This window comes from Carlito syrichta, unplaced genomic scaffold (genome assembly GCF_000164805.1).
Source record: "Carlito syrichta isolate Samal-C Ts95f unplaced genomic scaffold, Tarsius_syrichta-2.0.1 Scaffold311970, whole genome shotgun sequence".
NCBI lineage: Eukaryota > Metazoa > Chordata > Mammalia > Primates > Tarsiidae > Carlito > Carlito syrichta.
In genome coordinates, this window is record NW_007256066.1 from 121,156 (window position 1) to 148,135 (window position 26,980).

At 39.7% G+C, this 26,980-nt stretch overlaps 1 protein-coding gene across 3 annotated transcripts in view; it reads left to right on the top strand.

Annotated features, from left to right (window-relative positions):
* The window catches only part of OSBPL1A (oxysterol binding protein like 1A), a 200,318-nt gene that overhangs the window by 80,220 nt on the left and 93,118 nt on the right, over nt 1-26,980 (top strand). Inside the window, exon 1 of one of the 3 annotated variants that reach the window (XM_008069374.2) lies at nt 7,237-7,440. The exons of the other annotated variants lie outside the window; for them this stretch is intronic. The gene's annotated coding sequence lies outside the window, so the exon portion shown is untranslated. Of the gene's footprint in view, nt 1-7,236; nt 7,441-26,980 lie in introns of those variants that run through there. 3 annotated transcript variants of the gene reach the window in all.

Sequence of the window (26,980 nt, forward strand, 5' to 3'; positions counted from 1 at the left end):
GCTCCGGTGATCCTTCCACCTCAGCCTTCCGAGTAGCCGGAATTACAGGTATGCACTACCACGCCCGGCTGATTTTTTTGATTTATTGTAGAACCCGCAGGCTCAGGCAATCCACTCACCTCAGCCTCCCAAAGGTGCGGGATTACAGGCTGAGCCACCGAGCCCGGCTTGGTTGAATCTTTTAATACTGTTTGAAATATCCCATGTCAGCATTTCTATTTTTGATGGCTTGATAAATTTCATATGCTAGTTTATTTAAATGAGGAATGATTTAGTGTTCTAAATAAATCTGAATAGGATGATCATATCGTAGAACATCTTTGAAATTAACCCTCTGCACTCAGAGATGTCTCACGGATTATCTACCAGCAACTCAACTGCACTTTTTTTATGAAACTGTGAAAAATGAATCACTTCCTATTACATAGTACAGCGTTGGAACCAGTTATTTCATTATAATGATATTTGGCTTAAAATGGAATTTTGGACATTGAGGAACTTGTTTATTACAAAAAATCAAAGTTTTATATCTTATATTTTTCTAATGTGTGGTAACATGTGAAACAGGCACCTGTATACATTGCAGGTTTATTGATACATGTTGTGCAATAGTAATTTGTTTGACTTCTTTTTCCACCCGATGTCTTTCTGTTCAAGAGGACAATGCAGTCTCATTTTCTTCCTCCCACATTAATAATATATAATTTATTGTCCAGTCTGTTGTTTGAAGAAGATGTGGAAGGGCACACTTGTGATTCCTGAAAACCACTTCTTAACTGATCGATCATATCTCAGTATATTTTCTATCTCTTTATTTGCTTTTTCTTGTGGTTTGAATAAAAAACTTAAAGGAAACATACATTTTTGAAAAATTTGTGCTGGCATAAGTTTGTCCTGTCCCCTGAGAGGAGACATCAGAGTGGTTTGCTAGATTTATGATGACTCCTCAGAGGGACATTCAAGTACAAAGGGTTAATAAATTATGATGTAACAGAATTCATATAGTTTTTAGTATACTGATAAAACCAAATTTCATTCATGTATCTCATATGGTACCTGATGGATATTTTTTTTTTTTTTTTTTTTTTTTGAGTTGGAGTCTCACTCTGTCTCCCAGACTGGAGTGCAGTGGCTGCTTCCGGCCACCGCAGCCTCGACCTGCTGGGCTCCGGTGATCCTTCCACCTCAGCCTTCCGAGTAGCCGAAATTACAGGCATACGCTACCATGCCCGGCTGATTTTTTGATTTATTGTAGAGATGAGGTCTCGCTGCCTGGGGGGGTCTCGAACCCATGGGCTCAGGCAATCCACTCACCTCAGCCTCCCAAAGGCGCGGGATTATAGGCTGAGCCACTGAGCCCGGCTCCTGATGGATATATTGATAGCTTTTTTTTGTTCTAGAGATGTATGGTTTTAAGGCTGAACACTAGATTAGAAGCAATGTGTTATTTTGGTATGTGTTTAATTTCTGGAGATGTCAACCTATTCTGATTTTCAAACAATCTGCTTTAAAAAATAGTCTAAGTCTTTCTCTTTGTGCAAATCTGGATGCACAAGAGTATTAGCATAAAGTTTAGACTAATTAACCTCTTTTAGCCTCTTAAATTGGTCATGAAGATTAAATAGGATAATATAAGCAAAATACTTAGCATAGTGCTAGACACATAGTAGGTCCTCAATAAAAGTCAGCAGTTATTACTGCAATATCTATATAGTTAATATTTATAACCCCCTCTTTGATAGTATCTTGGGAATTTTATGCCTTTAACGCTGGATTTATCTAGTTTTGGGAGGAGGTAATGTTGTCAAAGAATTTATCTGACTACTTCCCTTGGAATGATTATGTTGTGTTTCCATCCTTCTTTACTTATTGTTTAAATGATAATAGGGTACTTTGCTTCTCTGCACCTTGATGTCTTATCTTTCAAACAAGGGAAACCATATAGAAAGTTGTTAGAAGCACTGGTCTGAAAGTCTAAAGGACCTGTTTTAAATCTCAATCTTTCTCTAACCAACTGTGAGACAAATTTCTGTAAAAGGAAAATATATGAACACCTCAGAATTGGGTGTGGGCATCAACTATATATATATAGATGAATAATATGTATATAGATTATATTAGCATACTGCGTGGAAGACAGTATTCTTTTAGTAACTGACATTTAATGTTTCAGACTTTTCAAGTATCCTTAAGATACCTTTTCAGTAGTTTTATGAAATAGCAACTCTATAAGACCCATAGTAGAATCCACAGATTTCTTTCTCAGAAATAAGATTATAGACAGAAGACACCCAGAAACATTTGAAAGATAAGTGGCATCCTTAAAGTTAGCCTTTCAAATGACTAAGAATTACAACATAGGAATTTAATAGCTTAATTGAGGTCAGAGTGGCATAATTATGTGTTGTAATGCCTTATCTGGTATTATAAATTACATTTCTATTATCTGGAAATTTTATTAAAAGAGCACTTATAAGCTTTGAAGTCCCACAGACCTGGATCTGACTCCTGTGCGGTTTAATCTTTCTTCGATTCGCTTTTTAAATGTGATCTCCTTTTTAAAGTGGTAGCCAACCAAAAAGGATTGTTTTGAAAAGTAATTGAGATCATATTGGTAAAACACCTGTGTAGTGCCAGGCACACAATAGGGATCTAATAGATATAAGTGACCCCAGTCCCCATGACAGCAAAATTGTTTTTATTCTCATCTTTTTTTTTTTTTTGATGGCAGTTATTTCAAATATTACACATGTATTTCTGAATGAGATATTTTAAACTTAATTTATGTTTCTTTTTCTTTTCTTTTTTATTTTTTTGAGTTGGAGATCTCTGTTGTCCAGGCTGGAAATGCAGTGGCACAATCACAGCTACCATGGCCTCAGTCTCCTGGGCTCAGGCAGTTCTTCTGCCTCAGCCTTCAGAGTAGCTGGGACTACAGGCATGTACCACCATGCCTGGTCAATTTTTATTTTTATTTTTGTAGAGATGAGGTCTTGCTATACTGCCCAGGCTGTTCTCAAACTCCTGGGCTCAAGCAATCTTCTCGCCTTGGCCTCCCAAAGTACTAGGATTACAGGTGTGAGCCACCAACTCTGGCCTCTTTCAAATCAAAACAAAACAAAACAATCCGTTGTCAGGCCATAATTTTATGTCTCAGAATTGTCTTTTTGTATTACTCAGTGCCTTAATACAGAGATACCTTTCCTGGATAATGTTTATAGGACTCTTGAGTTTTTCTTCTAAATGGTTTGGTCCTGCTAATGCTTTTTGAATTCTTGTTTGCTTTATGTGGGTTTTTAAGTATTACCTCTCTTGATTTTTTTAGATTAACTGTGTGCCTGCCTCTAGCAGTGAAATACTGATCCCTTCTGATATACTCTTTCTAATCTTCTACTTATTAACAAAATCAGATAACCAAACTTGGTAAAATTATATCCACAGTAAGAGTGAGCTGACTCTGTATGAGGTTCTCAGCAGGGGATTAGAGTTACAGAGAGTGCAGATCTTTATGCCTTGTATTTTTGTGCACTACGTGTGTGTTTTTTGCTTATTAAGGATACACTGATAAGAACTACATAATCTAGCTTTTCCTATGACCTATGAATAAATGAGGCATTATTATAGGCAGATTTTATTTGTTCATAAAACTAATGGTTGAAATAATTTACAATATATAAAATGTGCTATAAAATTTGTGGTTGATCTGCTATAGAGAAGCCTACAAGCTTTTTTTAGGGTGGTTTACTTGGAAACAGTATAACAGAATATTAGTGCTATGTCTTTTCTAACCTTTGTCTGAGAGTTCCATTCAAAAGACTAGAAACTGGTTTCATGAATTATTTTTGTTCCCATGGTTTTCCTCACCAGAGGATAGTCTCAGAAATGGTTAAAATGGCACGCAAAAAAAAGCCTGCATTGGTGTCCTTCTTGTTCTGTTATCATCCAGCTCCCTTGATGTTAATCAAACCACTTTTTCCCATTTAGGAACGGCCTATTTAAAGTTAGTATAAGCTCATTTATAAAGTATTTTATGCTTTCATGTGAAAGCTCCTGACGGCTGAAGAGCTGTGATGCCACTGTATGGTTGGAATGATAGAGGTGCTAACTTTGTTTTATAATGGAGAGATTCAGACTCTCTGTTGGAACCATCGGATGGGTTAGAATTCTGTACTGCTTCTTTGGACTGGATGCTGGTGTCTTAGAAGAGAAATCATGCATTCATGTGGACTCATAACTCAACAGAGTGATGGTTTCTTACATTGATGTAGCTTCCTGTACTGTCCAGCAGTCGTTCAGTCATTTTGTGACCCCATCTCTTAATTTCCTAATGTTAACAATGGTTCTTTCTGGCCTTCATCCCTCTCTCTCTGACCCTCTTGCAGTTTCCTTGCCTCCCTCTACTCTGAGCAAGATTTCTTTGTTATACATGAGGCACTCATTATATAGGCCTCAATTCCCTGTCACTCCGCAACTTTTATCTGCATCTGCTCTCATCCTTTCTTCTTGCCATTTGCTGGAGGCATTTGTCTCCTTCCATTCTGCTTCTCTAGGACCTTGCTTCAAAAAATAGCTCCTCTCAGCCGGGCTCGGTGGCTCAGCCTGTAATCCCGCGCCTTTGGGAGGCTGAGGTGAGTGAATTGCCTGAGTCCGCGGGTTCTAGACCCGCCTGGGCAACTTGGCGAGACCTCATCTCTACAATAAATCAAAAATTAGCCGGGTGTGGTAGCGCGCGCCTGTAGTTCCAGCTATTCAGAAGGCTGAGGCTGAAGGATCACCGGAGCCCAGCAGGTCGAGGCTGCAGTGGCCGGGAGCGGCCACTGCACTCCGGTCTGGGCGACAGAGTAAGACTTCGACTCAAAAAAAAAAAAAATACATATATATATATATATATCTCCTCTCTTTGGAATTTTCTACTCCCGTATTTATAGTTTTGTCTACTTCCCTACATCCTTTTCCAGTTCCATTCTTGCAAATGTGATACTTTCTGTTTCTATTTAATTCTCCAGCTAGTCCACTGACACTATTCTTGCCAATATCTCCTTATTGCTAAATCAGAGGACATTTAAAAATTGTCTTGCTTGTCCTTTGAAGAACCCAGTGTTTGACTACTTCCTGTTTTTTGGAATTCTCTGTGGCTTCCGCAGTACCTCTTCTTCTGGCTTCTCTTTCCTTTACGGTAACTTCTTCTCACTCACCTTCTAAAGCATCTTTTCTTCTGTTTATGCCTTAAACATCCCTAGGCTTTTGTGGATAGCCTTCTCACTCCTAGCATTTTTCTTGGATAATCTCACCTATTCCTTGAACTAGAATGCCATGATGATTCAGATATCTCCACCTTAGACCTCTCCTGAACTCTGAACCAGTATATCCAGTTACCTTTTGAACATTTACATATGGTTATATCAGAAGCATTTCAAAACCATCATGTCTAAAACAGAGTTATCCACAACTGATAGAACTGCCATGTATTCAGTAACTCAGACCTGGATTGTGGGAGCTGTCTTTGGTTCACATTCTTCTTCATCCCCACTTTGAATCAAGTTCTGTCAGTTTGACTTTTTTACATCTTGGTTGCCTATCTCCCTTTACTCCATTTTTCTGGACCCTGACACACAGATTCCTCATTGTCACTCGGGATGGCCCTGTTGGATGACTGTCCCCATTTCCTAATCCCAGGCCCCACCCTTCAAAACTAGGTTAGGTGTCCCTTCTGTTCCATGAATTCCTTGCTCTCATAGCACTTACCACATTATATCATTGTATATTCACAGACTGGAGCTTCTTAAGGAAGCAACTATCTTATTTTTTAACCTAGTACTTAGCATGTAGCAGATGGCTAATAAATACTTGAATGAGTCAATAGCAATTGTGCAAAGGAAAAAATGCAAGTTTTTGGGCCAGACCAATCTGAATCCAAAACCTGCTACCTCGACCATAAGCAAAAATTAATACATGCTTGGGAATTCTGTTTCCAAATCTAAAATTGTAGATATAAGTTATTTTCTGTGAAATGTCTCATGTACAGTCCTGGCACGTTTTAGGTGCTCTGTAAATTGCCTCCTAAAACAAAGTAGTTTTGGCTGTTCCTTATTTTGCTGCCTAGTAATACTTTTATAAAATGAATTCATTCTCTAATTTTCAAGGCCTAGGGAAAAAGATTCTGTAGCAGGGCCTCCTAGGTAGTAGTGTCAAATGTAATTTTTCCAAATACAGTAATACTTAATATTATTTAGACTAATTTGAAAAAAGAAACTGACTTTTCAGAGATACCATGAAACCTCATTGACACCAGTTCCAAATTTTTCGAGTGTGACTTTGTACGGTCTTGTATATAGTCTGTTTCTAGTGCAATTACAGCTATTACTGATTACAGTGGAACTTAAGGTGCTACAGGATCTTGTTAAATTTTTTTTTTCTCATTATTATTCTGGGCTCACTAAAGAATGAGGGCAGACTTATACGCCTTAGAAAGGTTTGAAACTTAGGTTGGAACAGAAAGTTTTCTTCCCCCCCCCATAGCATTATAGCTAACCAGAAATGTCATTAACGTGTACTTGTCACTTAAGTGTGTATTTATGTGGCTGGTGGGTTCTCCTGTCCTATGAGCCTTTGCCCTTCAAACCTGGTTGGGATAAGAAACCATGTATTTCACATAAGCAGGTTTCCCAGTAGTAGGATTAATACCATTGTTTTCCTGGTTGCCGGAATCCTGCCCCCACTAGGATATAAACAGCAAACAGGTGAAGACTATTCCAGCCTTCCCTTTGGACCCATAACCACGAAAGCTTCAGCATAAACCTGAATGTGTCAGGCAAGACGGGAGAGGAGAGGATTCCTTTGCTTCCCCGAGTTTCCCGAAGGCGGGGCGGGGCGGGCCGGCTGGGGGAGGGGAAAAAATAAGTTGTCAGGGCCGGTGTCTCCAGGAGGGGGCTTGAGACACAGCCCACTCTAGGACCTCGCAGGAGCCCCGGCGGAGCGCGCGCAGGGCTCAATAGCAGTCTCCTTACTTCCCTCTCCGAGGGGTTGCAGGCTCTCCCTGGCCGGTCCCTACCTGCGCCTCCAGCCGCCAGGCCAGGGGGAGGGGAGGAGGGACCAGGACGAGGACTGCCTGGAGGGACCGCCTGCTGCAGGCCACACGCGCCGCCCGCTGCGCTCTCCCCGGGAGCCTGGAGGGCGGGTCTGCGGCCGAGCGAGCAGCCCGGGCGCAGCTCGGACTCTGCGGTCAGCCGTGCGGGAGTCCTGGGCCGAGGCGGGCAGCGCCGGTGCCCGGCCGACTTCGCTGCTGGAGCCAGGGGCGGGCCGCACAAAGGTGACTGGGGGAGACCTTGCAGCCGCCCTGGGGCGCGCCTCCTGGATCGCGGCTGGAGGGAGCAGGAGGAGCAGGCCGGGTGCTGGAGCTCTCGAGGAGCGCGCCTGCCAGGGTCCCCGGATCCGGCCCAGGTGGGTGGGTGTGCACCGGCCCTGGAGCTTGGCAGGGCAACCTGGGGCGACCGAGAACACCGGGGAAGAAGGGGGGAGGGCGGCCAGACGCGATCCAGGGATAAGTAGATCCAAGAATAGTTGGACTCGGTGCGGGTGCGCGGGGAGGGGTGCGCGAGCCGGGGACCCCGCTCTTCTCCCAGGCGGCTCTTCTTGCGGTGGGGTTGCCTTGGGGTCCTACCGGGAAGTCCCTAGGGGAGAAGCCCGATGAGTGGATCTTTTTTTCGGTTAAATATTAGTATTAGGTCAAGTAGGGCTGGAGTGGGAGGAGTGAGACAGTGAAAGACATTATTGTCCTAAATAACCTTCCAAGTTAGTGATTTTTCGCATGTCTCTGCTCTGGCTGACATTGAGATGAACTCACCATCCGCTGCTCCGAGGCCGCAGAAATTCCAAGAATAGGAGGAGAAATGTGCGAGTGGACTGAGGAGAGAAAGGGAAATTGTATTTGTGCTGCGGAATGGGGAGGTGGCTTTTAACTTCAGTGTTTTGATTAAGGATTTTTGATTACTCATAGGCTTTCTTTGTAGCCTAAGCCAGTGGGGAATCACGTTCCCTGTTCTCTAGCATTCGGAGCATGTGGCGAGTTGTTTTGTGTTTTCTGCGGTGCTGGATTTTTCTGGGTTTGGAGAGAGAGGGTAGTAAGGAGAGAAAGATGCCAGGGAAGAGCTTAGTACAGCTTTACTGAGTTATTAAAGCTATTAAAAGTTTCTTAATGTTAATTAGGTTCAAAGACAGAATTAAGGCATTGCTTAGCAGGAATTTTTTTCAAAAGAGAAAAATGCTTGAAATGTGTGTTGGTGGAATAACGTATAGGCTGGAATACGGGGTCTAAATGTACATTTTCTTTTCAGTTCGAGGACACACCAAAGTTAATCTCTCCTTCAAGTCACATTTGATTTTTAACCCCTCAGCTGATGACTTTGACAGGGTAGCTCAATTTCTACTTGGTAGATACTTAATCTGAACATGAAGACCAGAGAGCCGTTTCAGCCTCTGTCTCAGTACTATTGTTGCTAGCCTGGAGTTGTAAAGGAACTTGTCTGAATAGAGTTGCTGGGCTCCAGTCACTCTTCCTTAGAAACCCTTTGAAGGTTAATTTTAGAAGATTTTATTTCTGATGAAAGTGACCCACATAATCTCTTATTTTCAGTTGTGTACCCTGCAGAATGGGTGAAAATAAAAAAAAAGATTATTTGATTTTTTTATATTAAAAGCAAGTGGATTTATTAATGTTCATGGTAGTTGATAAATAGTCTGAGCACATTTTAATTATTGAACATAAAAGGACTGATAAAATAATTGTGCAACATCATAATCTAAACTCTATCTACAGTTTATGACATTTAGCATTTATATATTTTTTAAGTTTTGATAAACTCATTACTTATTTCTGTTTGCAAATATATGAATGGCTCAGCTTTCTGAGGATTATAAGAAGCATTTTGACTCCTTTAAAAAGTAGAAATTTAGAATTGTTGTTTGGTCCACATTATTCAATATACTACAAATTAATTTTGGAAGCAGCTAAGGTATAAGTTACAAAACAAATGAAGCTTATGTAAACTGAAGCTGGATTTCATTTGGATAACTTTTGGGAAATTTTTGAACAAAAATGCACAAGGCTCTAATTAGCATGGTGCACACATGTGTGCGCATGTACGTGTGTGTATTACACTTGTCATGCTTGATGTGACTCAGGATCTATCCTGATAAGTTTTTGCATTAATGTCTAATGATGGTACCAAGATTATAACCTGCGTGTGATTATGTTTGTTCTATTTATTCCCTACCATATTCCCGATATAGAATGGCTTATACTCTGATGACTTCTGAATGAGTTATATAGGCAGGCATAACTTTCATTTTAACATCAGAGTGTTAAGTATGTGACCCCATACATGTTTATAATGGTCCATTGTGGGTTTGATACCTGTTACTTCATGTGGCTTTTTTCATTGAATAATTCAGCAAGTATTTACAGAATGTTTGCCTTATAGGAGACATCTAGAACAGTCTATCTTCATAAAACTTAGAGTTTACTGCAAGGGTCAGATGATTAAATAGATTCTTACAGAAGGTGCAACATAGCCAGAAGCAACAGAAAGGAGTAAATCCTTGCAAATCATTCATGAAGACTGGAACCTAGGGGGAAGAAAAAGGGAAAGTCTAGTTTAAATGAATAGAAGCAGAGTCTTTTTGAAGGACTTTGTAAAGTGTGCTTAGGAGTTTGAAATTTATCTTGGGCAGTCAGAATCACTGAAAGATTTTTAATCAGATTTAATCAGATTTGCTCCTTATGAGAAGGATTAGAGGAGCACAGGCCTAAAAGCACGACCAGGTGCAGGAATTCAAGAGAGATAATCAGTGCCCAAACCAAGTTAGTGACTGTGGAAAGGAAAGCAAGATACAGAGCAGAGAGATACTCAAAAAATAAATAACATAGAAGCTGATGATGGAATGTGGGGAATGAAGATGGAGTCATCGATGATGACTCCCAGGTTTATGATGTAAGGTCACTGTATAGAAGATGACTAAGATGGGCAATAAAGGAAGTATGGGAAGATGAGTTGCCTTTTGGACATGTTGACATTTTCATAAGGTCATCCTTACTTGTCCAATAAAAATTTGGGAACCATTTGTGTTGGGAGTCACCTTGGTGAACATGGTAATCAAGGTGGAAGAGTGTATAATGTCACCTAGAAGAAATATAACTTGAAAAAGTTTGAAGTCAGAGAATTGAATGCTGACATTTAAAAGACAAGTGGAAGAAAGGGAGCCAATGGAGATTACTGAGAAAAGGCAGCCAGAGAACCAGGAGCAACTCTAGAACAGGGGAGGTCAAGGGAGACAAGTGTTCACAGAAGTATAGATAAGAGCTGAAGCATGTTGATTGGATTTGGTAACCAGGTGATCCTTGGAGTCTTTGATGAAAGACATGTTAGAAGCATGATATAGGAAGAAGCCAGACTGCAATGAGCAAAGGATAAAGAATGAAGATAGACTTTGATTCAGTCTCTATAGACATCTATAATCTGTGAATAACTAGGATTTTATTCCCTCTTCCAATCATTGTATCTTTCATTTCTTTTTCTTGGTCTTAGTGTTGACTGGAAGCTGAGATGATGGGAATTGATGTTCATTTGTGATGTTTAAGAAAGGCATGCTTCTAACTTGTAGTGATTCATTGTCAAGAAATGTATTTAGTAAATACCATTTACCAGGTTAATGAAATTCCATTTCATTCCTATATGGTTCAATTTTTTTTTAATCATAAAAGGGTGTTGAATTTTATTAGATGTTCTTTCCTCATCTATTAAGAGTTTTCATATGGTTTTTTAATCTATTAAGCTGGCAAATTATATATTTAGACTTTTTCTAATGATAAACCATATGTGTGTACCTGGAATAAACCTGATTTGGTCATGATGTATTATCTTTAATATTCTTCTGGATTTGGTTTCTTTTGGATTTTGGTATCTATGCTTATGAGTGAGATTGGCTTATCAATTCCTTTTTTTGTTGTTGTTGTTCTGCCCTCATCAGTGTTTAGCATCAAGTTATATTGCCTCATAAAGTGATTTGGGGAATATTCTCTCTTTTGCTGTTCTGTAGAAGAGCGTGTGTAAAATTGAAATATTCTGGTCTTTGAAAAATTGGAACTTTCTTACAAAACCATCCATGTGAGCTTTTTTAGGGGTACTAATTAGATATATTTAATGGTTATAGGGCTATTTTAACTTTCTGTTTCTTTTTTGGTAAATTTTGACAAGTTATATTATTCTAGGGATTTATTCTTTCCACAATTTCTGGAATTTATTGTTACAAAGTTGTTCACAATATCATTTTATCTTCCTTTTCCTACTCTTTTCTCATTTTTGTTTCCCTAATATTTATTTGGAAATCTCTAAATAAATTCCCTTCTCTTCAAATAAATCTCAGTCCCAGTCTGTCTCTTTCCCTCTCTTTCTCTCTCTTTCACATAAGTCTCATTAAAGATTACTTTATAAGAAAAACTTTTTAGCTTTATCTATTGTATCTTTTTAAAAATTAATTTTTACAATTATCTATATCACTTTTTTGAATTTTATTTTTCCTCTAAGATCTATATGTCTATTATTCTGTCTTTTGTAAGTGGATAACTTGTTCAAGATTTGTTCTTTTCCAGATTCAAATTGTTTATTTCTTAGTTCTAGTATTTTTTTTTTTTTTTTTTTTGAGTTGGAGTCTCACTCGGTTGCCCAGACTGGAGTGCAGTGGCTGCTCCCAGCCACCGCAGCCTCGACCTGCTGGGCTCCGGCGATCTTTCTGCCTCAGCCTTCCGAGTAGCCAGAATTACAGGCATATGCTACCACGCCCGGCTGATTTTTTGATTTGTTGTAGAGATGAGGTCTCACTTCCCAGGCGGGTCTTGAACCCGCGGGCTCAGGCAATCCACTCACCTCAGCCTCCCAAAAGCGCAGGATTACAGGCTGAGCTACCGAGCCCGGTTCTACTATTTTTTAACAGTGACATATGTCACTGTTAGCTTTAGCTATTACTTTGATTATTTTATAGACTCTACTAATGTATTTTTGTGGACTACATCTTTCCAGCCCAAAGACCACTCATATATGTAATATAAGTACTACCCTCCTAATATTTAAAACATCTAAAATTTACAGGAGGTTTGAATGACTCCCAATTTTCTTCCCTTACCCAGTTCTTTCTGTTTCCACTGCGAGGCATTTCTCTGTTTCTTTTCCTCACCATGCTGTTTACCTGCTTTCTTATTATCATTAATACATTTTCTGTTTCTCGATACTTTGAGTGGTGGAAGAAGAATGAGCATCCTTTTCTTGTTCCCTTCTGCTATTACTTTTCTTTCTCTCCCTCATTTTCTACTCCCCTGTACTTTGAGGATTTTTCCATCACCTGTTCAACATATTCATCATTTGCTTGCTCTTGGCCCCAGCACCAAAGAGGAAAAAGCCAGGATAACCTGCATCTAGTTTTTGTTAGATGCTCAAAGGTTCGCCATTATTTACCATATTTCTTGTTATTCTTACATAATCCAACTGAAGACACAGCCAGGGAAAGTATGAGAAAAGCCTGAGAAGAAGGCATAGATGATAGAACATGAACCTGGTGTTATTTGGGGTCCTGAGGCATAGGCTTCAGCAGCACGGATCCCTTTGTAACTCTTGGACTTTGGTCAACTTATTCCAAGGCTCAAACTCCTCCTGTGTAACATGGAGTTGTTCGCAAGACCCTTTCTTTCTTCACAAGTTACTGTGAGAGTCAAATCACATAGGGTCAGCCTATCAGTTTTATATGAGATAGTCTTCATGGAAAATATCTTAGGAATTTGTGCACAATTCAGGGACAGAAATGGAGCAAAAGTGGTTTGTGCCATGGTGTGTTGGATGAAAGAAACCCTGATGGGAAGCAGTAGGTGATGATAGGAATGATAAGAAGCACGGGAGTTATGCTCAGAGGTTGAGAGAGATTGGGAGATGTCCTCTGCTGAAGGGGAACTGATAACCCCCCAGGCATGTTGTTGCATACCGTTAGCTGGATGCTATGCTCCAGTGACATCATCTGTTCTTTTACCTAGTTAGTATTTGCTACATTCAGGACACTGGGCCTTTTTGAGCTTCCCTGAGAAATCAGCCTTCACTTATAATAATGTTTCTATGAGGGAAGATTCTGGTGTTGTTATTCAGGGTTTGAAACTGCTGCATTAGAAATGATGTTTTGTGAGAATAATTCTTAGTAAAATTTCTTACTTGTGATGGAAATGATGTAATTTTGAACTTTTTGGTTAATTTTTTCTTACTTTGTGTCATAGATTAGTTTAAAATCCCAGTCATAGGCTCAATTTGAGATTGTAGAGTATCTAGTCTGGTTGTTTTCAAAGGTTTATTGGCAGTTGAGGCAGATGTCGATGCCTGTGTATAAGACAGGTGAAAGTAAAAGCACCCCCTGATCCACTGTGATACCTCCTCAGAGAAGTTTGAAAATGACTGATCTGTTTGCCTTTATTTTACAGAGAAGACTAGGCTAGGAGAGAGGGTTATTTTCTTGCTTAAGCTCATGTAGCTGGGGGAGGTGTAAAACTTAGAGCTAAATCCAGGATTCTGCCTCCATATTTAGTGCTGAAGAACAACCTGACTATATCATACATGGCTAGAATTAGGAAAATTCATTCATAAGAGAAGGCAGTCCACCTTTTTCAAGGCTGATGTAGTCATCTATTAATATATAAGCTGTTCTCTCTATTTGACAAAAGAATACCAAATTTAGAAATAAGCACAGGACCAAGAATATTGAAATGACTTCCAATCTTATACAGAATACCTGTTTGTGTTCCAGGTTCTCAACAGGAAATTGCTATCCATCTTTTTGTGAAAATTTTGCTTGGTAGAAGTTGCATTTTGAGAAAATATAAACTCTAGATATTCTATATTTTGTCTTAACTGGACTGTCTGAACTGAACTGGACTGTCAGAATGCTATAGCCTAGACTACTGTTCTTGATTGTTCAGGAAAGTGATCCTTGCTGAATTATAAGTTGGAGTTACACCCTCAATTTCTGTTGAGGGGCATTTAAAAAAACATTAGCTTCAATGACATGATTATTTTGCCTTCTAATACTCTTATTTCCCTATATACATATAATCCTAGGTGAGAAATTAGAGCTAAGGGCAAAGACGGAACTTGTTTTCCCTAAAGAATGACTTTGTTTTGTTTTTTTCCTTGTGGACAATTAAAGGACATAATTGATTGTATTTCTCTTTCTGTTTTGACCTTAAGAGAATTCAGAGCCAGATTTGTGGTTCATCTACAATATCTGTGTAGACTCCATCACATGTAGGTCCTATTCCAGTACCCTACAATTTAGCAGTCACTGGATTACAGCATTCTCTTATGAATGAGTTGTATGATGGTGCCACAGGTGCATTCACGTATGGTGATTATATTTTTGTATTTTTCTGCAAGTTGTAATAAGTAAATAGTTATTAAAATGTTAGAATTATATTTTTACTTTATGCTATGCTTTTATTTTATGTCAGAATATATACATGGTTGGCTGGGCATGGTAGCTCACACCTGTAATCCCAGCAACTTTAGGAGGCCAAGGTGAGAGGATTGCTTGAGCCCAAGAGCTTGAGACCAGCCTAGGCAATGGTGAGACCCTGTCTCTACAAAAAAATTTAGCCATATGTGGTGGTGCATGCTACCTGGAAGGCTGAGGTGGGAGAATCTCCTAAACCCAGAAGTTAAGAGGCTACAGTGGGCTATAATCTTGTCACTGTCACTGCATTCTAGCCTGGGTGACAGAACAAGACCCTAAAAAAAAAAAAACTCCTAAAAAAAAAAAAGGGAAAAGTGTATATACATGTTGATAATTAGTTGATTTTGTTGGAGATAATTTGAAGGACCCAAGTTAAAATACATGGGACAAATATTACAATGGGAGAGGTTGTTTCTTGAGTTGAGGTCTCACTTTGGTACCCAGACTGGAGTTCAGAGGCATGATCATGGCTTACCACAGCCTCAAACTCCTGAACTCAATCAGTCCTTTCTTCTCAACCTCCCAAGTAGCTAGGACTATAGGTGCACACCACCATGCCTAGCTAATTTAAAAATTTTTTTAATAGAGATGAGGTCTTGCTAGCCAGACTGGTCTCGAACTCCTGGGCTCAAGCAGTACTCCTGCCTTGGCCTCCCAAAGTGCTAGGATTACAGGCATGAACCATCAATCCCCGACTGTGGGAGAGGCTTTTTTTCATATTAATATGAGACATCCTAATGTTATATTCAGCCTAATATTTGGAGGAAAACTTATTTTTATTTTTGGTAAAATACACATGAGATTTACCATCTTTTTTTTTTTTTGAATCGGAGTCTCACTCTCGCCCAGACTGGAGTGCAGTGGCCGCTCCCGGCCACCGCAGCTTCGACCTGCTGGGCTCAGGCGATCCTTCCACCTCAGCCTTCCAAGTAGCTGGAACTACAGGCGCGCGCTACCACGCCCGGCTCATTTTTTTATTTATTGTGGAGATGAGGTCTCGCCAAGTTGCCCAGGCAAGTCTCGAACCCGCGGGCTCAGGCAGTCCACTCACCTCAGCCTCCCCAAGCACGGGATTACAGGCTGAGCCACCAAGCCTGAATGAGATTTAACATCTTAATGAGCATTTTTAAGTATATAGTTCAGTGGCATATCTCATAAGATTGTGGGTGGGGAGGACTGTATGAGATAGCACACTATGTATTTAGCATAACACCTGGCATAGATTAAACATGCGTACTGGCAAAATTTGGGAAGCACTCCTTTAAGACAGTGTTTTCTTCAGATGGACTTACAACCTACTGAATTGGGATTCCAGCGTATTTTAATCCCCCCCTCCCCAGTTTGAGAGCCGTGGAAACACTTGTCAAAACAGAATAAAACATCAAAATTCTAAAAAAGCAAAGTTATTGTCTTCCTGACCTTAACAGTATTTACAGAAAACAATATATACAGAAAGCTATTTTCAGAGACAGAGCAGAAGGCATTTAAAAGTAGAGTTGGAAATCTTGGGACAGCTGTATAGTGGACTATTCCTCAGTAGAAAGGAAAGAACTTCAGCAACATGGAGAAATCTGAAGACATTATACTGAGTAGAAGAAGCCAGAATGAAAAGAGTACATCCTACATGATTCCATTTATCTGAAGTTCAAAAACAGACAAACCTAAGCCATGGTTGTAGAAGTCAGAGCAGTGGTTTTCTTCGCTGGGCTAGAGTGAAGGGAGAGGGTGATTGTGAAGGGACGTGTGAGAATTTGGGGAAAAGAGGTTGTAGAATGTTCTGTATCTTGATAGTGGTGCTGGTTACATGGGGTATATATTTGTAAAAATTTATTGAACTGTACACTTAAAATGGATGTGTTGTATATCATCTAAAGTCATTAAAAAATAGAGTTGCTGTGCTGTTACTTCTGTTACATATAACTATTTCCAGTTATTTTTATTAGCAGAACTATCAACTACTGAGCCTCTGAAAATAAGATTTGTTTCGATTATGATTAAACTTCTCTGCTTTTAGAAGTGATAATTTACCTCTGGTGGCATATCTCTAAAAAGGAAATTTATTTCGAGGATGTATAAAATACACAAATCTGTGGTGAGTGATTATGTAAGAGAAGCTATTTTTAGGTGGAAGCTTTGTAACCATGATGAGACAGGAGTGTGCTTAACAAATTCTCAGATGGGGCTCCCATACCAGACGTCTGAGAAAGTCATGTGTTCTGCACTATTTCAGAGGACCTTGCAAGCATCATCTTGCATTTGATACATTACAAACCTGATGCAAAAATTTGATGATACAGACATAAGCTCCTAAGTAGACATATCTTAAAATATTTTGCTAATTACAAAATCATGAGATATATGGAAGATACACAGGAGTACACAGAAAGCCATTTTCAAGTCTACTGAGAAGAATAAAACAATCAGCACCCAGCAGCCACTGGTGAGATGTTGGTGTGTCTTAGTTTATTCATAGGGGTATACAAAAACAAACAGAGTATGCCTTGCTGTTTAATATCCTACATTGTTTTCAGTAATACCAGAGTGAATATTTTTCTTTGTCTTATCTATTCTCTGAAAATATTTTTAAGACTCAATAAGAAGCTTATTATTGTTTTAACTGCTATCAGTATATAAGTAATCTTTTACCATGCCCTTTCTATTGTTAAATTTTTACAGCTTTGTTGATGCGTAATTGATGTACAATAAACTGCATATGTTCAAAGTGTAGCTTAATGAGTTTTGACATATGCTTACTATCACCACAGTCAAGATAAGGAATACTTCTATTCCTTCCAAAAGTTTCTTCCTGCCTCTAAAGTTAATACTTCCTGTTCTTTCTTCTACCCTATCCACAGGCAACTGTTGATCAGGTTTCTGTCACTAGAGATTAATAGAAAATTTCTAGAATTTTCTAGAAAGGGAATCATATCATATGTACTTTTTTTTGGAAGGGGGAGTCTAGCTTCTTTAACTCAACATAATTATTTTGAGATTCATCCCTGTGGTTGAACGTATCAGTAGTTTTTTCTTATTGCTGAATAACATTTCATTTTATGGCTGTACCTCAATTTATCCATTCACCTGTGGGTGCACATTTAGGTTGTTCCCAGTTTTTAGATATTACAAATAAGGCTGTGAATATTTGTGTACAGGTATTTGTATGGATATAAGCTTTTATTTCTCTTATGTAAATAGCAGTAGAATGGCTGGTCATATAGTAAGTGCATGCTTATGCTTCTTTGATTTTTTTTTTAAACATCAAAAAAATTGACGTGACTCTCGTGTGTACTATTCAGTGTTATTTAGAACATTCACAATGTGCAACCATCACCTTTATCCACTTCCGAATCATTTTCCTCACCCTAAAGGGAACCTTGCACTCATTAAATAGTCATTCCCCATCCCCCACTCTGTTCCCAATCTCTGAAAACCACTAATCTGCTTCCTATGGATTTACCTGTTTTGGACATTTCATATAAATGGAATCATACAGTGTGTCTGGCTTTTTTACATAGCCTAATGTTTTCGACGTTCATGCACATTGTAACATGTATCCATACTTTGTTCCTTTTTATGACTGAGAAGTATGCTCTGTATATACATACCACATTATATTTATTCAGTCATTCATTTTGGACATTTGGGTTGCTTCTACCTTTTGGCTGTTGCAAATAGTGCTGCTATGAATATTTTTTAAAGTGTTTGAACATTTGTTTTCAATTCTTTTGGGTATCTACCTAAGAATAGAATTTCTGGGTCATATGGTAATTCTATGTTTAACATTTTGAAGAACCACTGAATTGTTTTTCCACAGTGACTGCAACATTTTACATTCTCATCAGCAATATACAAAGGATCCAATTTCTTCACATCCCTTATAAACACGTATTTTTCTTTTTTTAAAGGAAATTATATTCTAGTGTGTGTGAAATGGTATCTTACTGTGTTTATTATTTGCATTCACTTAATGACCAGAAATGTTGGACATGGCTGGGCTCGGTGGCTCAGCGTGTAATCTCAGCACTTTGGGAGGCCAAGGCAGGTGGATTGCCTGAGCGCACAGATTTGAGACCAGCCCAGGCAACTTGGCAAGACCTCGTCTCTACAATAAATAAAAAATGAGCTGGGTATGGTAGTGTGTGCCTGTAATTCCAGCTACTTGGAAGGCTTGGAAGGATCACTGGAGCCCAGCAGGTTGACACTGGGGTGGCCATGAGTGTGCCACTGTACTCCAGCCTAGGCGACAGTGAGACTCTAACTAAAAAAAAAAAAAAAAATTGGACATCTTTGCACGTGCTTTTTAGCCATTTGTATATCTTTTTTGGGAGAAATATCTATTTGAGTCTTTTGCCCATTTTACAGGTGTGTTTTTGTCTTCTTATTGTTGACTTGCAAGGCTTCTTTATATTCTTGTATATATATTCTAGAAACTAGACCCTTATCCCAAATATTTTCTCCCATTCCATAGATTGTCTTTTTTACTTTGTTGATAGTGTTTTGTGATACACCAAAGTTTAAAATTTTTGTTGCTTGTGCTTTGGGTGCATTTTTTTTTTTTTAACTAAACTGAAATTCTTCTAAATTACTTTTTATCCAGGAGTCACATCAGAATAGTCTGTGAAATGTTATTTTAAAAAAATTACATTTATAATAAGTGTTAGTATTAGCATTTAACAAACAAAAACATCCCAAACAAGTAGCATTAGTTTAAAAAAGAAATTTCTTTTTCTTTTACCTTAAAGAAGACAGGAGGCAGGGAGTCTGGGCCTGTTACGGCTGTTTCAGGTGTTAGGGAGCAGTTTCTAGTGTCAAATTCTAGTCAGCAGGAAGGAGGAAGTGGCAGAGAAAGGAGTATGCGATTTCCTTTATGTAGATCTGGTATATTCTGTGCTCTATTTGTAGCATTCTTGGCCAGAATTTAGTCAGTCATATGGCTATAGCTGCCAGAGAGATGGAGAAACATGGCCTTTTAGCTGGAGTACAGTGCATTCAGAAAAAATTGGGGTTCTTACAAAGGCAAGAATGGCAGAATAGGTATTGTGAAAAACTGCAGTCTCTGTCACAATGCACAGGCCTTGTTCATTCTTGGAAATTCTAACTAAGTAGGTCTGGGCTGGAACTGGGCCTTCTAATTAAAAAGAAATAAATAAACCCTATGGCTGATCTTAATAGGCTTTTCATTATTGGGATCTTCAGTTCTGAGCCAGGTTTTGAACAGGACAGTGCTTGGAGTGAGAAACTGTTCTTCTGGTGGGCATGGATTCTACCCTTTGGCTAGATGGGTTTACCTAATGGATTTTTTCAGTGACATGGTCCCTGATAGGGATCCAAGGGATAGTTTTAACAATGCTTTGCTGTAGTCCAACTATCTCTGCTGACTCCCCAACCCCCTTTGCCTGTTCTAGTAATTCTCATCCAAAAAGGAAGCAGGTGAAACCTGCCTTTAAGACTCAGGATCATGTACTTCTACCCACATTTTATTGGCAACATCGTGGATGAAAAGCTGGTGGAATTTGGTGTTAAAAGATCTTGGTACCTTTGGCAACTTAAACTTTTTGATCTTCAGTTTATGTGCGTATGCATACATATTCCTCACAGAGCTATGATGAGGATTTAATGAACTAAGAGTATATGCAGTACTTTTTAAACTGTAAAGTGTGATGTGTATAACTTAGCAGTAGTAGATACAAAAATAGACCCATGTAAACAGAACCAAGTTTTATACAAGTGCTCCTGAAATTGTCACCCTTTTTTTTTTTTTTTTTGGCTAGATAAACTCTCATACTGAAGTTAAGAATAATGAGATTTTTGGAGTCATTTTTGCTGAAAGCCCTGCACTTAAATTTTATCTTTCTTGGTAAACTTTGAAATGCTTAAAGAGATCTTATCAAGAAAAGCTATCTTGTGTTGCTTTATTCCCTCCCCTACCTCTGCTGTTACTATACACCTTTTTGTTTGTTTGTTTTTTTGAGTTGGAGTCTCACGCTGTCGCCCAGACTGGAGTGCAGTGGCCGCTCCCGGCCTGCCGGGCTCCGGCGATCCTTCCGCCTCAGCCTTCCAAGTAGCCGGAATTACAGGCATGCGCTACCACACCTGGCTGATTTTTTGATTTATTGTAGAGATGAGGTCTCACTGCCCAGGCGGGTCTCGAACCCGCGGGCTCAGGCAATCCACTCACCTCAGCCTCCCAAAGGCGCGGGATTACAGGCTGAGCCACTGAGCCCGGCTACTATATACCTTAATATTCATTAGTCCCAGCTACTCAGGAGACAGAGGAGGGAGGATTCCTTCAGCTCAGGATTTTGAGATCAGCCTGGGCAGCATAGATTTCTTGAAAATAGATGTATATATATCTTTGACACTTACCTTTGAGTATTCCAGGCACCACTCCAGACACTAGGGATACAATCATGAACAAATGTTTAATGGAGAGCTAAGAAGATGTGATTTAAAAGATAGACTTTTAAAAATTATAGAATTTTCCCTCCATTTCTCCATCATCCAGGAAAGACATTGGTGTTGAGGTTGACATACTGTCAAGCATAGTAGCTATACCATGGCTTCCAGTGCTTTGACAAAACCTCAGATACGTGGTGAAGGCCACGTGTCTGCAGTTTCATGTTGTTGGAGCATGTTCATGTTGTTGGAGCATGTTGTTCAGCTGTGGCCCTGGGCTGAAGCAAGAAGGAAGCCATATGCAGATTTCTGCAGAAATTATGATTCCATGGGAGATTGGAGGAGTTGAGGAAGAGTGATATCTTTCAGAGTATAAAGTGATTTGGGAATATAAGTAACTTCTTTGGGTTGAATTAACATACAAGCTTGTTATTGACCCATATTCCTGAACTATAAAACATGCTATGTGGGCTAAGAAATAGTTTGTTTTGATAAATATATAATTAACAAAACGCAAAACCCAGACTCTTAATTGAATAGGTTGATTTAGAATTTTATCATTTTATTTTTTATTTTAAAGATGTGGGGTACAATTCAGGGTTAGGTATACAAATGTTCATTATGCAGGTACCCTTATTGATGAGGTATGCCGCTCCCCTGGCAGCCTCCCTCAACTGCCAATTCCATTCCCCTTCCCCTGGCAGTTTCCCACTACTGTCAATCCCTTTCTTATAGTATTATGATAATTGTTTAAGGTCTGCTTATGAGTGAGAGCATATCGTACTCTGTTCTTTGTTTCTGTGATAGATCACTGAGTATGATAGTCTCTAAATCCATCCAAGTTGTTACAAAGTCCATATGTTTGTCCTTCTTTATGGCTGCATAATATTCCATTGTGTATATGTACCACATTTTTAAATTCCAGTCCAGCTTCGATGTGCAGCGTGGTTGGTTCCATGTTTTTGCTATTGTGAATAGAGCTCCAACAAACATGTGTGTGCAGGTATCTTTTTTGTAGAATGATTTGAGTTCCTCCAGGTATATTCCCAGTAGGGGAATTGCTGGGTCACATGGAAGTCAATTTCTAGTTCTTTCAGAAATCGCCACACTGTCTTCCAAAGAGGCTGCACTAGTTTGCATTCCCACCAGCAGCGTAGAAGTGTTCCTTTTTCTCCACATCCTTGCCAGCATCTGTTGTTTGTTTTATTAATGATGTCCTTTCTTACTGGGGTTAGGTGGTATCTCTGATGATTAGTGAGGCTGAGCACTTTTTCACATGTCTATTGGCTGCCCATATATCTTCTTTTGAGAAGTGTCTATTCATGTCTTTTGCCCACTTTTTAATGGAGCTGTTTGTTTTTTAGAATTTTATCATTTTATATAGCCAACACTGATTTATTATATTACATTGAATTATACTTGCAATATGTCTAATATCTACTATTCCATGGCAGTTGGTATTCTGTTCTTTAATTTACATGATACATAAAAACTTCATTTTTAAATACATTATACTATAATCTGAAATAATTTGGAAATTACACATTGAAGTGCACAGTGCTTTTAGGAATGTAATCCTGTAAGTACTACTTCTGAATTATAAAATATACATAATGATGGAAATTTAGAATTATTGTTGAAGTTCCTTATGTAAGAGTTATAATCAGCATCAAGTGGTTCAACTTTGCAATTGAAGAGCAAATTATTATCAGACTTGTAGCAAATTATTTTAAATGCCAGAGCCATTAACACAACAGTGATATAAATGTGTGTTGAATTCACTCATGGTAGCATACTGTGGGAGTGAACACTACTTTTATTTCAGAAGACATGTTTCTCCTATCTGCTTTTTAAAGGATATATGAAATCTAATCTTATTTGTTCAATTGTCACTTGCATATAGCACGTTTCTCATTTGTTTTATTTTTGTAGGAGGATATTTTTAAATCATTCTGATGGAAATAGGTATCAGATATTCTGGGTTTATATTGATTCTTCTGAGTATCGTTATCACCTCCTTAGAAAACACTCCATTTATTAAGCCAGGCTTGATGGCTCAGCCTGTAATCCCACACTTTGGGAGGCTTTGGCGAGTGGATTGCCTAAGTCCGTGGGTTCAAGACCAACCTGGGCAACTTGGTGAGACCTCATCTTTACATTAAAAAAAAAAAAAATTAGTCAGGCAAGGAAGTGCACACCTGTAGTTCCAGCTACTTGGAAGGCTGAGGTGGAAGGATCACCAGAGCCTAGCAGATCGACGCTGGGGTGGCCATCATGAGTGTGCCACTGCACTCCAGTCTGGGCAACAGAGTGAGACTCCAACTCAAAAAACAAACAAACAAAAAGCACTCCATTTATTTACCAAGTCTTTATCCTTCCCTCCAAGTATCTGTAGGTGCCTATTTATTTGGCTGTGTCTTAGATGTGGGGTTGTCCCCAAATTCTGCCTTGATTTAACTATCTAAAGGTACATTTTGGAAATAATTGACAACAGAGTATTAGCAAAAAGTGCTGTTTAACAAGTTCCTTCGAGGCCATTTTACTTTCAGCATATCAGTATGTCAACAGCTAGATAAATCTATATCTTTTTTCCTGTGGTGGAGCCTGAGTGCAAGAAGTGCAGAGGTCATTCTGAATGGGATTTCATTTTCTTGGCATGGCAATGCCTGCATGAAAGGGGCATTTTTTAAATGGTGCCTGTCACAATCAGGTATAAACAGTGGGGAAATGCCTGAAAGCCATCATGTGTTTAGTTGACCAGGTTAGTGTGGACAAGGCTTTATAGGGCCTTGCGAGTCATCTCAGTTTTATCCTCAGGGTGAACTTCTTTCATGTTATGTGTAATGTCAAGAGCCTAGAGGCTTCTCACTAGATCACAGGCTGGAAGCAATTGGGTTGATGACTTCTTTGTTCCCTCACATACGGGGAGATAGCAGAAGCAATTTGACGAAAACTTTGTTACACATACCCCCCATCTGATTCTGAGCACATACATAGCACCTTTCTCCTGAAATTAAAGATGATCTGTCTGAGACTTAGCAAAGACCACTGTTCACTTTTGGGTTAGATGCCATCCCTTTTTGCAGTCAGGAACACCATTCCAGCAATTCTTCCCTCTTACTCCTACAATTATAATTTCCCCCTTTCTACTGAGCCTTTTGCATCAGTGTAAAAGCAACCTGGGTTGTCTTCCTTAATAAAACTTCATTGACCCCACAACCCCTTCAGGCAGCTGACCCACTTTTCTCCATCCCTTTTGAGCAAAGCTTCTTAAGAATGTGGACTGGACCTGCTCTCTCATCTCTCCTGACCCACACAGTCAAGTATTTGCCTCTAACATCCTCTCACTGCTCACTGAAGCTGCCCTTGTTAAGGTCGTCATTGACTCCTACATCACCAAATCTGGTCAACTCTTTTTTTATTTTTTTTTTTGAGTTGGAGTCTCAATCTGTCGCCCAGACTGGAGTGCAGTGGCCGCTCCCGGCCACCGCAGCCTCGACCTGCTGGGCTCCGGCGATCCTTCCGCCTCAGCCTTCCAAATAGCCAGAATTACAGGCATACGCTACCACGCCTGGCTGATTTTTTGATTTATTGTAGAGATGAGGTCTCGCTGCCCAGGCGTGTCTCGAACCCGCGGGCTCAGACAATCCACTCACCTCAGCCTCCCAAAGGCGCGGGATTACAGGCTGAGCCACCTAGCCCAGTGGTTGTCTCTTCTTAATTCTCATAGTATTTGATCTGTCATTGGTGTTTGATGTAGTTAATCACTTTTTTCTCCTTGAAATATCTCTTTGGCTTCTGTAACACCACATACTCCTGAGTTTCCTGTTACCTCTCTGTCTTCCCTCTAGGATCCTACCCCTGTTATTTTGGTTTTCATATTACTGGTTCTTTCTCAGCTCTTCCACTAGGGTTGAATCCTTGGATTTCTTCTCGTTTCCATCTCGCTTTCTTCATTAGTGATCCTGTTTGTGAGTGATGTGCAGAGTCCTCTCTGCCGCTTGGACCTCATTTTCCTTAAACGACTGGTGTACTATTTGATGCCAACTTGAGACCTACACTTGGACTTCTGAGAGCATCTCACAGCTACCATGTGTGAAACTGAGTTCTTGATCGTCCTTTTGATCCAGCATCTTTTCCATGTTAGGTAATAATGACTCTGTCCTTCTAGTTGTTCAGACCAAGACCCTAGAGTCTTCCTTGATCCTTCTTCTCTTATGTCACTTAGTCTGTCAACAGTCATTTAGGCCTTATTTCAGAATATATCCATAGCCTGAACACACACACACACACACACACACACACACACACACACACACACACACACACCGCCTTTAGTGTAATAGTCATGGGGATCATATTTAAATGTAAAACAAATAGTCATGGGGATCATATTTAAATGTAAAACAAATAGTTTCTTCTACTCCTCCTCCACCGGCAGAGTCAGAATCAGAGTTCTTGGCATTGGTTTGAAAGCTCTGTGTACATCCCTACATCATCTCTGTTTCCCCCATCTAAGGTAAGTTTGCATTGGTTTCTGAGGGAGATTTATTCTTTTTATTATTATTATTATTATTATTATTATTATTATTATTTGAGTTGGAGTCTCACTGTGTGGCCCAGACTGGAGTGCAGTGGCACAATCACAGTTCACTGCAGCCTCGACCCCTTGGGCTGAGGCAGTCCTTCTGCCTCAACCTCCTGAATAGCTGGGGCTACAGGTGCATGCCACTACATCTGGCTAATTGTTTTTCTTCTTCTCTTTCTTTCTTTCTTTTCTTTGAGACAAGGGTTTGCTATGTTGCCTAGGCTGGTCTCAAACTCCTGGGCTCCAGCAATCCTCCCACCTCAACCTCCCAATTTGCTGGGATTACAGGTATGAGCCTCCATGCCCAACCAAACTTTTTTATTATATTTACTTTTTTTTTTTTTAAGAGATGGTCTTGCTTTGTTGCCCAGGCTGTAGTTCAGTGGCACAATCATAGTTCACTGCAGCCTTAAACTCCTAGGCTCACTTTTTTTTTTGAGTTGGAGTCTCACTCTGTCATCCAGGCTGGAGGGTAGTAGCATGCTCCCAGCCATGGCAGCCTCAACCTACTGGGCTCCGGTGATCCTTCCGCCTCAGCCTTCCAAGTAGCTGGAACCACAGGTGCATGCCACCACGCCTGGCTAATTTTTGATTTATTGTAGAGATGAGTTCTCGCCAAGTTGCCCGGGTAGGTCTCAAACCCGCGAGCTCAGGCAATGCACTCGCCTCGACCTCCCAAAGCACTGGGATTACAGGCTGAGTCACCGAGCCCGGCCTTAATTTATTCTTAACTGAGTGTTATTTAGTAGCAGAAGAACTGAAAAAAAGATTTCAGGAGCATAGGGAAATTCATTACATTTGAAAAAGCAAGTTCAGGCACAACAACTCATGCCTGTAATCCCACCACTTTACATGGCCAAAGTGGGAAGATTACTTGAGCCCAGGGGTTTGAGACCAGCCTGGACTAAAGAGGGAGGTTCTGTCTCCACAAAAAATTTTTAAAAACTAACCAGGCATCATGGCATGTGCTTTAATCTTAGCCACTCGGGAGGCTGAGACAGGAGAATTGGTTGAGCCCTGGAATTCAAGACTGCAGTAGGGTATGATTGCAGAACTGCACCCCAGTCTGGGGGGTGACAGAGCAAGATCCTGTGTCCACAAAAAGAAAAGAAAAAGCAGTGGTGAGATGGCTTAGAAAGAGCACATGAGCTAATGAAAACCCTGAAATTTAATGTGAGCAAAGGTTCTTTGTAAATCAAGCATCTAATATACCATCATGAAGATTTTTCCATACTTGATCAGCCTCAGACATGGGATCAAAGCTTAATTTCCTTGGACCTTGAAGGTGAGAGTGTGATTTGGCCTGGCTGTCGATTTGGAAGTAACATTGACTATTTGTAATCACATGGGAACTGTATCTTCCTCCACCTAAACAGTGTGGTGTGGTCATCGTACTTAGGAGTAGAAGAGCTCATACCAGCTACGGACCCACACTTTTTATTTTTCTTACATTATATTATA